The 16,606-nt window shown below is 37.9% G+C and overlaps 1 protein-coding gene across 3 annotated transcripts in view; it reads left to right on the top strand.

The window, feature by feature from the left end:
• Positions 1-16,606, top strand: part of LOC124161944 (ankyrin repeat and SAM domain-containing protein 1A-like) — a 228,709-nt gene that overhangs the window by 181,045 nt on the left and 31,058 nt on the right. The gene's annotated exons all lie outside the window — the stretch shown is intronic.

Below are 16,606 nucleotides of genomic sequence, written 5' to 3'. Positions count from 1 at the left end.
TTCTTGTCGGTATATAATAGATATTTAGCTCCTATTCAGTTTTATTCGCGGATTCTTTGTACGAGGTGCTGACTTCGAGAAATAAGTATTGAGTGATTTCAGGTGAAATCGTCATTTGTCATCTGTTTGGGATTATTTTACGTCCAGTCACCTTAATGGATAGTGATTTCATTTGTTTATCATTCTTTGTATAAAATGGATTTGATGAAATAGTTGAGCAATTGTTTTATATTGCTGAATGAGATACGGATGAAATATTTATCGGTGCCTATTTTATTTTCATATTTTAGCAAATTCTTATTTTTGAGTGATCGGCGTTGTAGCATTGAATTCCTGTTCTATTTCATGATGAAAGACTCACTTGTGACACCGTTAGTTTCCCTTTGATTGCCATGGGCTATAGGTAGAGTTTTACAAACCTCGATTAATCGTCGTGAACGAAGCTGGTAAACACCCAGGGAGTCTATGTCACCAACTTGTGGAGTGGGTGGCGACTTTCGTGGAAATATTACCTGTAATGTGCGAGTGAATGGGTCAAGTGAAATACTTTTTACCGAAAATATATTTGCGGAAATTTGTATATTCATGCTGATGCTATCTATCAAATTCGTAACTTTTCAATTTATTCCACGCGATTGTAAATATTATACAGTAATATCGAGAATAAATGGATCGGTATCCAATCATAGCCGTCCGGCGGACATTATTTTAAATCTATTAAATTGCCCACAAATTGGCAACAATAATCAAGCTGCAATGGGACGCACTGGCCTTCCTCTGTGTGGTCCCCTTGGACTCAGATACCTCTATTTTCATGTCTGCCACCTTGCCCGTGGCCTATCTCACATTCTCTTTCATGTCATGATGCGCCCGCTACTCATATTCCAACGCCTATGGAATTTCCTGCTGTTCGCTCCCTCAGGTGACGTCAAGCTTTGTTGGGTGGTCCCTCAAGGTGGAGGCCACTCACCTGCTTGGCGCCCGTGTGACACCGCTGGGTGTTTTGCAGTCAAAAAGCACCGGGAAGAACGCGAGCGGGCGTAGTGGGAATCTCCTCTTCTTTCTTGAGGAATCGTTCCGTTGCTTGGGTGCGTGGTATAATGCGTGTCGGCTCGCTGGCGGCAACACGAGGACGGTAGCAGGGGAGTGAGGCCTCCTACTGTTGTCGCCGGAGTGGAGGGGAAGAGTGCCGGAGGGAGTGGGTTTTGTAGTTGGAGCGAGAGTGGACTTTTAGCTGCCGTTGATAAGGACGATCCGCTGAAGCGATTGCTGCGACTCATCACGGTCACAGTCAAGCTCGCTGGCCCGCCAGCCGCGCATCGAGGACCTCGTGCGGTCCCGTCGCCCGTTCATTGTGTTCCAGCCACGCCAGGCTCACAGGCCCAAGCTGTATTTTTGACCTACTCCCCACCTTCCAGCACTCTTGAGACGTCTGACCTCACTGGAGGTGTTGATGCCTCAATCATTCCCTGCGGTCGAGGGTGATAGACTTGACTGGTGGGATCTCTTTCGTGTTGCGAACTCCTAGAGCTGGGTTTCTGTGGTCTTGTGTATGTGGTTTTGTCGCCGGATTAATACCTGGATACTTCCTCTGGGATTAGCTGAACTGGAAAGAAATGCAAAGAGAGGGTGAGTTAATATAATTTGAAAGGTTCTGTGCGTTCACTTTCGTTGTCTTAGGGTTGTAAGCGCTCCGAAGGCGTTGTCAAATATGTATGCCAAAGTCGTATTTTAGCTGCCATGTGACTTTTTCATTTCGACTTCCAAGTATTTCGACTATATGGGCCGAATGCTTATTAAGGACTGGATCACATGGAGGGAACAGTTGTGAATACGGTCATAATGCTTTAAAAGGGTAGTTATGTCTTGCTGCCAGTTAAATGCTGTGTTTGTTTATTCCGTGAAAAGCTTCTTTACGTAGGTCCTATTAAAAGTTTGCGAGGTCCTACCTTTTTGTATATCCTCTATTTCTCAATCCTGGATTCTCGTAACTGCTGCTTTTCGGTAGGAAATACATTTTTCCACAATAGACTATTTTGTGTATATTTAAAATATAATGATGAGTTGCAAATTTCAGATGATAATTGTTTTTTTGGGCGTTAATTGGTTCAGGATAAAATCGCGGGAGCAAGCGAGTTATTTAACGGCGTTTTATTGAATCTATGAGTAAAAAGACTTGAGGAAATGTTATTGTTTGCACTGACGTATGCTTGAGGGGGATTCTAAGTTGATAACGAATGACTGGATTCTCTGTAATTGTGCGATTCATGTGCTACGATAATAAGAAATACTGCGATTCCGGATGGAGACATTCTTTGAAATGTCGGATCTACGCAGTGGGAGTAGGAATTCCACAGTTTATAATGTGAATCGAATCTATTTCATTTTTATTTACCTTCACTTTCTTAGGTGTTGAATGATGCGTTTTGCTAGGCTGTTACAGGCTTCCTCAGCGTCTTCGGCATCTTTGTTTTCTTGCTGGCGTTTGTTTGCTGCAGATCTCTAATGATGCAGGTTGATTGTGAATAAATCCATTTGTTGCAGTTGATTTATCGTTGCGTTCTTCTGATACTTTTTTGTACTTAAGAAGTCTTCAGTTGTCTTCCTTTTCTATACTGCATACTCCTTACCGTCATGCATATCTATGGGTTGCTATTTCTTAGAACGTGCCTTATCTGTCCAGTGCGTACTAGGTGTACTTCCGGCCGTATTTTTAATTTCCCTGCCTTGGGAAAATATAGTAGTTCGACTTGACTTTTCGTATCAGCTATCGATCATTAGCAAAGAGTTTTGAGTCATCCTCTCCTTCTCCAATAGCAGTATAAAATAACGTTCACGTCGATAAAAATGAATCGGAGTAATTTCCTCAGTTCGTATTTATTTCGTAATAACTCATAAGTGCTTCGCACCAAAGGAGTAAATATTATTTTGTTACTGCAGCCTCAGCAAGTATTTCGTTGTTGGATTCGTTTTGTCTATGCGACACATCGGATAATAATTTTAATTTTTTTATTGCTTTAGAAAGTAAAATCATTAGTGATGTATTGTCCCGTTTAGTGAAGCTAAAAACCCCTTCAAAACTTCAAAATAGGTTATCTTTTTGGATGCATCATTTGGAAATTCGTTAACATTTTGAATTGATTATTTGATGATTGATCATTTTGAATCTGACAATTTGATTTGAAGAGGTCAATTTGACAAATTTGACAAATGTCTCCGAAATCATAGAAAAATTTTTTCTTCAGAAACACTTGAAGTTAGTCGTAAAATAAGACATTCAAGGAATTTGAAGGAAAAACTCAAAACATCCAATCGTTAGCCTATTTAGATTCGCAGGAGTTCTATGTCTGCCGGGTGTGGCAAAAAAATGCCTGATTTGGCATTCCATCCCGGCCCGTGCTGCTGTCACGCTCCGTGAGTCAGTGAACTCATTCGTGGATGTTGCGTCTGTTGTCATTATCTTTCGTATTCGCTCACACCTTTATGGCATTTTCGCCTTCGACGAGAGTGTCCCAAACGTTTATTATCTATCTATTAAGTTTCATTTTACTCGTGACACTTCCATCAAATGGTCCAAATTTTCAGTTGTCAGTCGGAGGTCCCTTGCTTTCAGCACTTGTGCAAATAAATTAACCCTGTACAGAATCATCTTACATACTACTACAGAAAGGTATTTTCTGTCGTTTCGTATATCGATGTCTAAGTTCTAACAACACGTATCTCGAAAATATCAACTTTACAGGAGAGCAAAAGAAACGATTCATATTTTTAATTGTAAACTGAAATTAAAAACCAAAAGTTCATAAAACTGAAAAAGAAGAATACATTTGCAAATAAAGAGTTTTTTTGCTTGAATTTTATTTTTTTAATGTCATTACGCCTTGTTTAAGATACCCGTCTCAAACCGGCCAAATTTTGAGATACGTGTCGTTAGGACTTAGCCATCGATATGCTCCGTTAATACCACATCTACAGAGAGGTATCATTTTAAACGTTGAATCACCGGCTTCTGACGAAGTACTTTATGATACACCTTCTGCTCTATTTAAAACCCAGTTACAGCGTCACCTTAACATACTTATTTCGAAATTTTCGCACGGGTTACCTTGTATGTTAAATATTATTTTCTTACTTTTTGGACCTTATGCGTGTGTCATTTCTCCCGAAGCATCAATTTGGTTCATTTTAATGAGGCCGATGTGTGGTGATTTAACTTTGTGGAAGTTATACGTGATAAAATAAAATAGAATCACTTTGTACTTTCCACATAATTTTTTTCAATAAAAAAAACTGGACTTTTTAGAAAATTTCGAAATTCTGTCACATTCAAAACTATGTGGTAATAAATTGCTCAATGACATTGTGTTTACCCACTTGTCACTTCCTCAGCGTTAACCTCCCCCTCCGTCAATACCTCCTAACTCCACTCCCGGATCCCTATAGTACGAGACCTTCACCACTCAAACCACCAACCATCACGCAACCACCTTATCCACATTACCTATTTCACCTGCCCAACCACCTTGCAGTATAAAATGAACTTTGGCTGGTTTGATGATGGCAGTCTAGTTTAAAAACGGCGTAGAACACGTCGAAACCGGTTGCAAAACATTAAAAACTGTGTGAAAAGTACAAAGTGAATTTATTTTATCATGGTTAATTTTAACTGTCGAAGCGCCTTTTTGCGAAGATTAATGTGAAAAGTTCATGTATATTATTTTCGAATTAGATGTACAACGTTCTGATGGACGCCAAAATTGTGATGCCTTGACTTTTTTCTGAACTCCGTCAGGAAAAGGGAACTCAGCTGTTTGAGTGCAAGTGGTATCATCAAGTTTTTAATATATCGTACCGGATATCCATCTTATCTGAAAATATCTCTTCCTCTCATCCGCCTATTTAGAAATACTATTTTCATTATTTTTTGGTCCTCTACTTTTTACTATTATTTAATATTAATCATCCTGCAATTAATAGGATTCCGCTATTTTGCATTTTCGTTTTCCGATGCATTGCAAATGTCTTGTTGAATGTATTTGGAATTTAAAAAAATTCACGTTTTTATGAAGTGGGTAATTTAATTCATTTTTTATTCTCGAAAAAAGATTTGCATCATGGAGGCCAACTAATGTTATATCAACTACGAATGATTTAAATGCAAAAGTTATAATAACCAGACAAAGTGTAGCCAATCTTATTCCTCCCGTTTCTTCCGCGGTGGAAAACTCGTGAGAGGGAGGAGATATTAAATATTTTTTTCAAAGTAGCCTGAAAAATATGCTGCCAATATTATACTTTTTTATGCCCGTAATATCCTGGAAATCACGCGGTGCAAATTCATGAACGCCGCCGCTAAATTATCTTCGCATGGATTCTTGTAGTCGTCAACGTTATTTTTCAAGGCCATCGCTGAGTGATTTCATCGTCTTATTTTTCAGTTATCAAAATCGAGTTATCTTTTTTTGATGTATTCTTCAGTGGATATAATCAAAGATAGATTAACATTTCTATACTCTTTCGTATTGATAAATTGTATTTCCATGAGAAGGTGCTTTCTTCAGTCACGCAAATACTTTCCTGAGCTGAAGATCCTTTTTCTCTTTCCCTCTCTTGGTGAAAGTCTATTTTCTAGCGATTGCGCTTGTATAAACGTCAGTTGGTCGTAGTGAATATATTCTCGTCATTTATTATTCCTTCATCCCGAGCAATAATCCAATTGCGTATCTGTATATTTTTGTATATCATTGATTGTTGTCGTCTGATATTTTCATGATTAATAGGTTACCATGTAAGCAATGAATAAGGATATAATTACATTAAAAATTGACTTTATGTTGAACTAAACGATATTGAAATTATTTTCCTCGCATTTATAAACGAGGGATATTACTCCCTAGCCGTCTTTAATATAGGCAAGCCTACTTAAAACTCGGATTTTTCCTCGTATTTCCCCCAGTCCTTACAAGTCAACCTTCTCAGCTAACCTATGTGGCCAGAGGCGGATCCAGGATTTTTTTTCTTTGGGGGGTGGGTGACACAAGGGTCTTATAGGTCTTCTCATATTTGAGAAAATAAACAAAATACAGCAATTCCTGTTGAAAACATTCTCTTTATTTTGATATGAAATTTATTAATATTAAATTTAATGATCGAGGCTCCGTAATACAAAAAATAAAACAAACGTAATGATAGCGGTATTAAAAATCTTGTCTATTTTTTAAGCGTCGGGGAGGTAAGGGGGCACGTGCCCACGTGCCTTCCCCCCTAAATCCGTCTATGTCTGTGGCGTTGAAAGTGTTATACCAGACGTTCTGGTGGAATAACCGTACATTGAGTTAATTAAGTATCACTTTTAACTGTTATAGTATATTTTATTGATGTCTATAGATGGTATAGCAGATATTCTCCGGTGTTATCACATCTATAGCATGCGTTACTGGCTAAAACTGACCTGTAAATAATAATTGTTGAGCCTTCCACATTATTTATTATTCAATTGCACGCTAATAGCCTTGGCCGTTGGTATACTATTTAAAAAAAGGTAAGGCCATTACATCGCGTGACGTTTCTAGTGTCGTAAATAGTTCGTGGAAGCCATCCATGACCTTCTTCTTCGTGGAGTGGGCGTTTTGTGTGCGATTTGGTGCGTCCACGAATCCGTCATTCTCGGCTATTATTCCAGAGTTTGACCTTAACCTTCCGCTTTCGTTTTGACCCCCTTCTTCACCTTAATCCAGCCTAGTGTTATGTAGAGGTCTTTTTCTTATCTTAATATGGAACGCCGAACCGTGATCGCACTGACGTCTCTTTTTAAGAGCAGTATTGTTTCTGTTTGGTTTATGCTCTTGCTTAATATCATTCCCTCATGCCCAACATTATCGTATATTTTTGCAAGTGCTTTTATGCTTACAGCGTGAAGGTCACCCTCTTCTCTTATGTGTTGCCACTATCCAGTTTCTGTGACGGTGGGAGAAAGTCTTAGCGTACTAATCTGTAAGTTTGAATCCTTTTTGATTTGATTCATCGTCTCTCGGGGAATTGATAATTATGTTTTTCGGCGAGTTATGTATGAAATTGAGCTATGCTATCCTAGTTCTACTGGGGTTTGCGAAGAATTTAGCGCTACGCTATTATTTAATTTCAGTAGATGAAGGCTTCCTACTTGCAGCAATTATTTACTCTCCTTCTTCCTAAATCGTGCTTTTTATCATCGATAGTAATCGCTTTCTCCGAGTAAATTAATAATAATCAGCGAAGTTCTTGTGTCGCCTGATCTCTGAAGGAAAGATAAGGCGAAAATTTTAGTTGTTCCCTTCGATGCGTTGACGAATTCAACGCAGTCTGATAAGTTTGTTTGCAGTCTCCGAGGTTCTGGTATTTGATTTTTATCGCCATCTTGTCGCCCACCATGACTCCGTGGCTCCCTGAGTATGGTTTCTGCCCACGTTAGGTTTGCACCCCTACTAAAACATTTACCTTAAAGTTACTTTGAGGTCTTGAGTTATGATCCCTTATGGTTAGATTTATCGCCTATTAGGAATGGATGCTTTTTTCTGATTGGGGGTTGATATAGAAGAGGACTAAGAGATCCTAGTGCCACTTAATAAATTAATAGCTTTATTTTTGCTATTTAATGGTAAAAAATTACGCCTATTAATTGCGACAATAGTTTTCATACACCTGTCCTAAATGTTGCTAATTGTAATTGATAGTAATGTGTCCAAATATATTCCCAATAATCAGCAAATGCCTATTATCGTGTGCTTGAGGAGCAAAGTGTCATAGACAGTAACAGCTATGAGTATATTTTATACCAATATTCTGAGAAGTTCCTTTATCGTGTGATCCCTTAAGTATAGATTAGGTATATATTTCTTGGGGGGCCCTTAACCTATCTCAACGTCGAGTGGGCATTCTATGGCTGCTCCTGTACGACAATGTATACTCAGTGAAACTTAAGTCGGTTATCATGCCGATATTCTGGAATTTGGCCTTTACCACCACCACCGCCCACCCTTGTTCCCCTCCCCGAGCAAATTTCGACCTCCCCGCTGTCGCCTATTTGCTCACACAAGCACGTCCCGTCGCGCACGTGACGAAATGCAAAGGCCTCCCGAGTTCCCCTTTTATCTGACGCCCGCCCTTCCCCGCGGCCTCGTGGCATGACGCCGTGACGTGGCGCATGATCTCGCGTCGCGTCCAGCTGCTCGTTCGCAAACACTCGAAGCGCGTCCACGATGATTTAATGACGAACGCCCTTTCGCTCAGGATGCGGTAAATTAAGGCCCTTGCGGACTCCGGCGGCGGCGTTCGCTTCTGAAACGTCCTTGCGGAGACTTTATCGGGAATTTATTTTTTTATATTGTTTTCATCCCGATTTCGGGAAATGCGGCGAGGTTTTCATTAGGTGCGTGGGAAACTTTAAGCCGAGATTGGTTCTTAAGATAAGATGATCCTTAGCGTGCGCTAGTAGTTTAAATTGCCGCTTTGATGTAACGGCGAGGGATGAAGAAGTACGGGCCAAGTAAGTGGGAATTTAAAAGGGTCGGTGTCATTGATCTATATTTTTTTACAATAGTAGAAAAAAGTCCTTTGGAAAGCAAAAAAATGCCCTCTGAAAAGAAAAAAAATGTTGAAACTCTGGCCTATTTACAAGCGTAATATGATTATTATATCCATCCAAGTGAATTTCAGAAAGTTCTATAGGTGGTGGTAATACTCTCAATTCGACTATTAACGCATTAATTTCCAAGAGAAAATATTCCCTGGAGAGGGAATTTGAACTACTGACCTTCGGCGTTCCGGGCCACTGCGAAGACCACTCATCTATCGAGGCTCTTTAATTTCCATGTCAGTTAAGGCAAAATTCAATGGTATTGGATGTTAGGCCCATGTGGTTCATCAAGGATGGCATGGCAAGGGAAATTCATCGCCAGAATATAAAGTATAAAATCATTCTAATCATCAAAACTTAATCTACTTCAGATGCTGTTAGAGAACATTTGCGGTGTAGATTATGGCTCTATCATCATCTGTCCTTGTCTTCAATCTCGATTAATTTGCTGGGGTTAACATTTTTGCTGGATATTCTGTCTTCATTTCGAAGTCGAGAATTAACAGACTGAAACATAAACTTGGCGTTTTGATTCTGCTGATACGTTTCTCGGCGTCACAACTCGGCCACTGTGCTCTTATCAGTTCTATTGTTTCTCTCAATTATCATTCAATTGTTTTTTTTCCTCGTGCGCCAGTAGTTTATATGGGGAGTTCTGATCTCAGCTTGAGAACCACTTGTTGGGATATTCAATTTGAATCCTCTTTACTCCATTTTGTCGGTAGGTTGGGAGGTCAATTTCTGCACCACAAGGTGTCTTACGTGACTAGGTTGCTATTACCAAAGGGTTTCCATTCTTCCTCATCACACTCCGCGTTCATGCTGCCACAATGGCCTCAATAGAGTTCATGACTTCAGCCAACACATTTCCCTGCCAAGGCCCTTTAACGCAATTGGATTTTTTTACCAATGAAAATGAATCGCAAGTATTAAATTTTTCTGGGTTGAATTATGTGCCTTATTATGCCTCCCTTTCAGGATTTCTGAAAAGCTGCTGCAGTTATTTTTCTTTTTACTTGGGTAATTTTCCATTGTAAAAACCTTAATGATAGAGTCTGTGCAAACTGGAATCCTACGGAAAATTTTCCTAGTATTTTAATGTGTACTCATCTGGATGTAATTAAAAGTAATTTTAGTACTCATACCATTTTAATTAGTTAGTAAATGGATAACTCTCCACTCACAGATTGGATCGAATCTTTCTATCATTAAGAAAAGGTTCTGAAAAATTTCCTTCCGAAAAGCTTTATCAATTCATCGAATTTGATGAACACTCATCACTCCTTGGTATAGAAAATGCTTTCGTCATTTGATATCTATTGCTATAACGAAGCTATGGAAAGAAAAAAATAAGTGTAAATAATTAATATAATGTGTAAAAATAGTCGAAGTGCGTTTTGCTTTTAAAGTTTTTTGCTTCTGGATTTTGCTGTTTCTTTCTCTCATGATTATGAAACTTACAACAAATTTCTTTGGCTTACGTGCAATTCAAATGGCTTTGAATCCAGATAATGAGCCTGTAAAAGTGAAAGTACTGTTCCCTGATATCATTTTTGTGTGAGTTTGTAGGAGTTCCAGCATTATTCTTAGTTAGTTATGCTATGCAGGAAACCTCATAGTGATGCGCATCGAGATTTTAGTAGTAGTGACTTGATGAAACCGTAGCCCTCTCTGACGTGGCATTTTATTTCACTACACTAATCGACAGTAGTCGTAGGTGCAGAAGTGTTCCTTCCCTTCAAACGTGGCCATTTTTGTCTATTTTAATGGAAATTTGTTGAATATAAATTAGTTTGTTTCATTTTAATTGAAATCGTAATTCATCGTCTCTGTGCAGTTATTTTTGTTTTATCTATTTATATACCCCTGAGAATTTCTTGACTTGTTATCTTGTTGCTAAAATTTTATTTCAAAATAAAAAATCCCTCTATGTAGAAACTCTACAGTCTAATTCATCCTCGCTTTGAGTGAATGGTGTTGGTTTATCACATCTGGTAATGTTAAGTGTTCAGTCGACGTATGTAATTATTAAATATATCTTTAGGATCCTGAACTGTCTCAATATCTTTGCTACGGTAGGAGTACGATTCTGAAATCAAAGCGTCGGTGGCTGTAAATTTCATTCCTTTCCATGTATAGCAGCATGATAATTTGGGGAGAAGTTCTATTTTATCTTTGTAGGTCCATTATAATTTCTCTTTTTTATTTAAGGTGTAAATAAGCGCGACGTTTATTTTTATTATTTTCATTCTCTCATTTTCTGTTGAGATAATTTATTTGAATATTTTGTACCGTTATTAATAATTAGGTCGTCATTTTGACTAATGAAGACCATTTATTTAGAAGGGCATTCTTATGAAACTAGCTGGAAAATATCTCACCCATATGGTTATAGTTCGTGACCTCATAATTTTTTATCTCCAGTTATGCCATGATAAACGTTTTTTTTTCTATTTTGACATTATGGAGCTAATTTTTATGACGCTCATGGTTGACGAGTGACGATACAACTCTTACCATTTTTGTCAGTATAGTGCAGTTAAGCGGAGAAAGTTGTAGCTAAAACACTATCCTCTGTGCCTGCTACTTCATTTACGATATTGGAATTGGTTGAATGAATTTGAAATCTTAAAATATGCGCTTTTTTATCCGAAAATTGATGGTTGATTAGGATTGGTAAATAAACAGATAATACCTTTATTTGCGTCGAGTATAATTCATTCGTTATTATTACCCAAGTTTAAAAATAAACTTTAATTCGTACTCTATTCTTGCACATTATTCATTGAGTCCATTCTATTAAAGAGAAAGCTAGTGGATAGGAGAGGGGAACGGAGAGCTGCTGATTGTTGACTAATGATGATGATGGTTCTATTAAATTTAATACCCATTTAATTTTTATACGTGCTCTATTATACACTAACAGCATATCATTGTCATTGATTTTTTTCGTTTTCATTGGATTTATTCATAAAGGCGAAATGAAGCGACGGAATTCTCGCTAAAATTCTGTCCGATGGTAATACTTATACGTGGTTCTGTTTCAGAAATATCCATTTTGAAACCAAAAGCTGTTTTCCTTAAAAAGTTAAGACATCTTTTAAATATTACCTTCATTGCATGTGCTGCCAATTGAGTCAATGGTTGGAACATAGGCTGTACTAGGAAGTATTATGATAGTAAGGCCATGTTCACATAAATTTTGTTGCCTAATCCAGAGTATTTAATGCCTACGACATTTTTATCTGTAAATTTCCTCAATTTTTTGTTGCATAGAAACAGTTGTTACATGTTCGACTATGCTCGTCATGTAATCGCCAAGATATCTAAGTTCAAGTCTAAAAAATGCAGCTTCAAAAGTCATGGGAGTTTAGGGTCCAAACCGCAACCCATTATTTCATAAGCCGTCACCATCTTCAATAGATTTATATGAACCCATAATGTCGCCGGGCATTCTTCAACCCTGTAATCATCCCAGTCAGTCTTTCTTGTTCAATTCGTCGAACCACCCCTCTTCCTATTAGGTCATCCACAGTCCAGACCCGAGTCGTCATACCCTCATCCTAAATGTCTTCGTTGTATTCGAGCGAGATCATCGGGGTTTCCCCTCTTGCCCCCCCCCCCCTCCAAAACGCCTTTGTTCTCACAACGAACAACCCTTAAGGAATGAGGGGTGGGAGCGCTGGAGTTAGCTGCGCCTCGTGCGTGGGAAAGTCGGGATATTTTTGGGATACGACTTCTCTGTTGATCTTAGTACCCTTGACCCTGGTCATGCGTATGTTCTGTTTTCCCTCTCCCATGTTGGCCTGTTATTCATTCGCACAGAAAGGTCTTGATTCCGGCTTTCATTCTGTGATTTAGTCTTTCACTCAGGCCTGTTAGGAGGACACGCACCTCGCATTCCAATTGTTTATTTTGTGACGAATTACTCTCTGAAAACTCATGTCATCGTAATGAAATTTTCAGGGTAGACTATGCAGGCCATGATAAATATTTACACGTATCTGAAATGTTGAAAATGTTGCCTCTTAAATTCTCGGGTGCTTTTTATTCGATCAACAGACAATTTTAGCAGTAGATAACTTTATATAATCTGAAATCTTATAGATAATAACTTAAGTTTGAAGGAGGGATTCGCCCTTTTGAACCTACTGAAAAAATTCACCAGCACTGAGGATGAGCCCCGAGTCGGAGCTCGAAATTTCGCCAGAAATGCAGTTTCTAACCCGATGGAAATCCCAAGAGAAGTTTACTCACATAATTCGCTTGGAAAGCTTAAAATATTTTTTCTACAGAACAAAACTGAATAGGTGCTAAAAATTGAGGCCATGAACTTTGGAGCCCATTTCTCAAAGTTTTACGACATACCTCATCCTCCGTCTATTTTCAAAGCTACCAATGGCATTAGTTCCTCTTTTCCCGGTGAATAGATACATTACTTATTGTAATATCCAGTCAAGAGAAAAAGAGCATAAAAAGCAAGAATGGTTGCCCCAAAAGTAACTAGAAAATTAAAAGAGAAAGTAATTCTTAATTTCTTGCCAAGGAGACATGAACCGTTTTGGAAATCATGGCTTCAATTATCTGTAATTATTCACAAATATATACGATTTGAATTGATTTCTTTCTAAATCTGAGAAGATTTCTTATTTCAGTCAAGTGCTCTGATTTAAGTGGTCGCTGTTCACTCTCAATTATGACTATGACTGGGTAATGACTTGGTATAATCTCGTAGAGATTGTGAATTACTCGAGGATTTTGGCCTGGGTCATTGCAGTTAAATCGTGTGCCTAGTACATTTACTGTAATTGTATTCCACCTATAAGCTTAAGTTCTCTCCTTGAGTATTCAGGGAAGCAGGCTTTTCTGGATTGTTTTGTATTCATATGATACTCAACCCGTTTTTCGTGTCAGGTGTCTATTATTAATGCTTGTGATTATCCGGAAGCTTTTGTATCCTCATCTTAGTATCTTATCATCGCCATAACTGTGGTTTAGAACGATAATACTTGCTTATTCTTACTTCAGTGGCTATTGAAATCCTAGATGGTGAATGGCCTCTTCAACCAAGCGCCTCAACATTTTACGGTCGCCTGCCATATGCAGCTGGGCTTACATATTTCTCATATTCTTCTTTACTTCGTCGTTTCAGCGCATTCTCGGTCTCCCTACCGGTCTTTTACTTTCTGGTTTCCCTTTTAGAACTTGTTTCATCATTATCTCTTCACTTCTTCTCTTGACGTGGCCCAGCCATCTTGATCTCCTGCTTCTGATGATTCTCGCTTCTTCTTCTTATTTGGCTCTTTGTACAATTCTCTTAACTCATCGTTTTTTCTTTTATTCTTCATGTTTTTCCTTCTTTAATGGGACCATATATTTTTCGTAAAACTTAGTTTTCAAATGTTATGAGCTGCTTCTATGTTTTTTTTGTAAAAGCCCACTCTTATGAACCATATAATAGCATAGTAATATAATATTCTTTTATAAATCCTAGTTTTTATACTTTTGATGATTGTTTATTTTTAAACAGTTTTATTAAGCTCCAGTACGACATGTCAGTTGCTGCAAATCGGGCGATATTAAAAGAATAATTGCATCGCTAAGTTTTTATAAGTCTCCGTAGAATTCCAGCATGGCCAATGCAATTTTTTTCTTTCGCGTAGTAGCGAATATGTTTTGTGACGAGAGATATAAAAGAATCTGCTTCCCTACGCATTATGTTTTTTTCTGTTTGCTTGGATTTATTGTGCGAGTATATCAGTCCTCCAGAGCACACTTACGGTAATCTTTTTATCGCTCTTATCGCTATTCCATGTGCTGAAGTTTTCATTCATCTTTTACTTCCTTGACGTCGTACGACTAGCATTTTTTAACGGTTATGTCGGACGCTTGGTTATTATGTCTAGTGAAAATTGAGAACTACATATATGGAAAACTACATAATTTAGCTGTCAGTCGCTTGGATAAAAAACTGACGTCTCAGGTGTAAGCTACACTTTATATTAGTCAAAGTTAGTCAAAGAATGGGTGTAAATAGCTTACGTATGCTATTAAAAACGCATCATTTGTTGATGAGTTCATCATTATTCGCAATTGCTTTATGACTTCACCACATCATTCTTCATCATTGATGAAAAAAAATATTCTTGCTTCAGCAAATTCCGTTTTTAATTTTCATTTATTAGTCATCTCTCTGATATTTTCTCTAAAAGTTGTTATTGAACTATTGAGCTTTCATTTTTTTGTGTGTAATTATATGAGTGCATTTCTGCATCTCAAGTTATTCCGTTCTTATCGATCTGTCTTGCTGCGATGCTTCTGATTTCATGTGGATTTTCCTCTAATTTGTTTGAATTTATAGGTATAATTTATGTTTTGAATGAAAAATATTTTGTGCCTGTACATTTTGGCAATGTATTCGTGATGTAAAAATGTGAAATCGAATTCCTGACGATGATGTCTTTTCGAATAAGAATTTAAATGATTAGTTTATAGTGCTCTATAGTAGCGTTTTTCATGACTGTAGCTGTCCTCGTTAATATTTAAATTGTCAACTTGGACATCGGCGATGTGTTTACTATATGCTTCGCTTAGTCATATCCTGTTTGTGTCGGGCGTACTGATAAGGGGCGATGGGAATATTCTCAAATCATCATGGACACGATTTCGCTTTGTCTTTGAGTCCTTCTGTGGAAGTAGATATTTAAGAATGATATTAAGGTCAGAAACTGTTCTCATTGTGGCGAGTTATTGCATTGAGAAGTATACTGTGTCGAGGGAACTCCTGTAGACTCAGGGTAATGTTTGAGAATAAGCAATCTTAGCATAGCGATTCTATGTTTGCGAATGCCATTACTGTAGCTGTCTTCGTTCATAGCTCAATTGACTACTGGGACATCAGTGATATGTACTTTGAGAACCCTTTAAGTACAGTACCGAAAAAAACTCGCTGTGGATATTACCTTGTAAAACCGTGTCATTTTTTTTTTAAGTGTTACTCCCATAACGATATGTTTTAAATGCGATAACCTTATTCTCTTGCAATGGCTGGTGGTTAATCCAGAGAAAAGTATCTTTTATGTTATATGGGAATATTTTTTCATTTTGGATGGGTGGATGTAATTTTGTATTTTTTTATCGCCATACATCAGGATTTAAGGACTACGGTTTCTGTACGTTTGTTTCACTAGCGGTTTTTTTTGGGAAGAGAAAACGTTTCGAGAAAATTTGTTGGTGAGCCAGTGAAACTGTGTTGGAGGTTTTATGCTCAGGTAAAGCTGATATCGTTACATATATTCGAAAGGTATCCAAATACCACTATAACACGAAAAGTTTTGAAAATATAGTGTGGGAAGGAGACTACTGCTTTTGTATTTTTAGGGAAACGAAACATTTTAACTGGATTGAAATTAGAACAATATCCAATCCTCACCATTTAGTCTCGAATTATTAAGGGTTGTCATGCCTTAACATAGTACAGCCACGTGGTACCGTTTATCTATATTTAATAGTTGACGTTTAATTCAAGTCCTGTACATTTTTCTGCGACAGTTTTCTTTGCGCCGGCGTCTGATTTGATTTCCATGTCTTCTTCTATTTGCCAATGCCTTTACATTTTACTGTATATTATTTCTTGCGACGTCAGATAATAACGGATCCTTACGAATCTCGTAAAAGTTGGTGGCAAATCTTTCGTGCACAGTTTGTGGCTGTAAGGGTCTATTTTCTTAATTGCGATCTACTAGTGAGATGAGTGGTGCCTTTATCAACATAATATGGTACTCTACGTTTAATTTTTTCACTTTCACGTCAGCGCCTTGCCGCAAGTGCTCAGTACGTATTCCTACGGTCTCATCTCTTGCGTGAGATACTCTTCCGCATATCGGTGGGATAATTATTATTATTATTACATATTGCTGCAAGTTGGCAATTGCCTGGTGGCAGCATTAGATGTACATACATGAATAACAAATGTACCAATCTAATAACTAA

The sequence above is a fragment of the Ischnura elegans genome, chromosome 7 (assembly GCF_921293095.1).
Source record: "Ischnura elegans chromosome 7, ioIscEleg1.1, whole genome shotgun sequence".
Classification (NCBI taxonomy): domain Eukaryota; kingdom Metazoa; phylum Arthropoda; class Insecta; order Odonata; family Coenagrionidae; genus Ischnura; species Ischnura elegans.
Note: the sequence above shows the minus strand (reverse complement) of the source record. Positions and strands in the feature narration are given on the sequence as shown.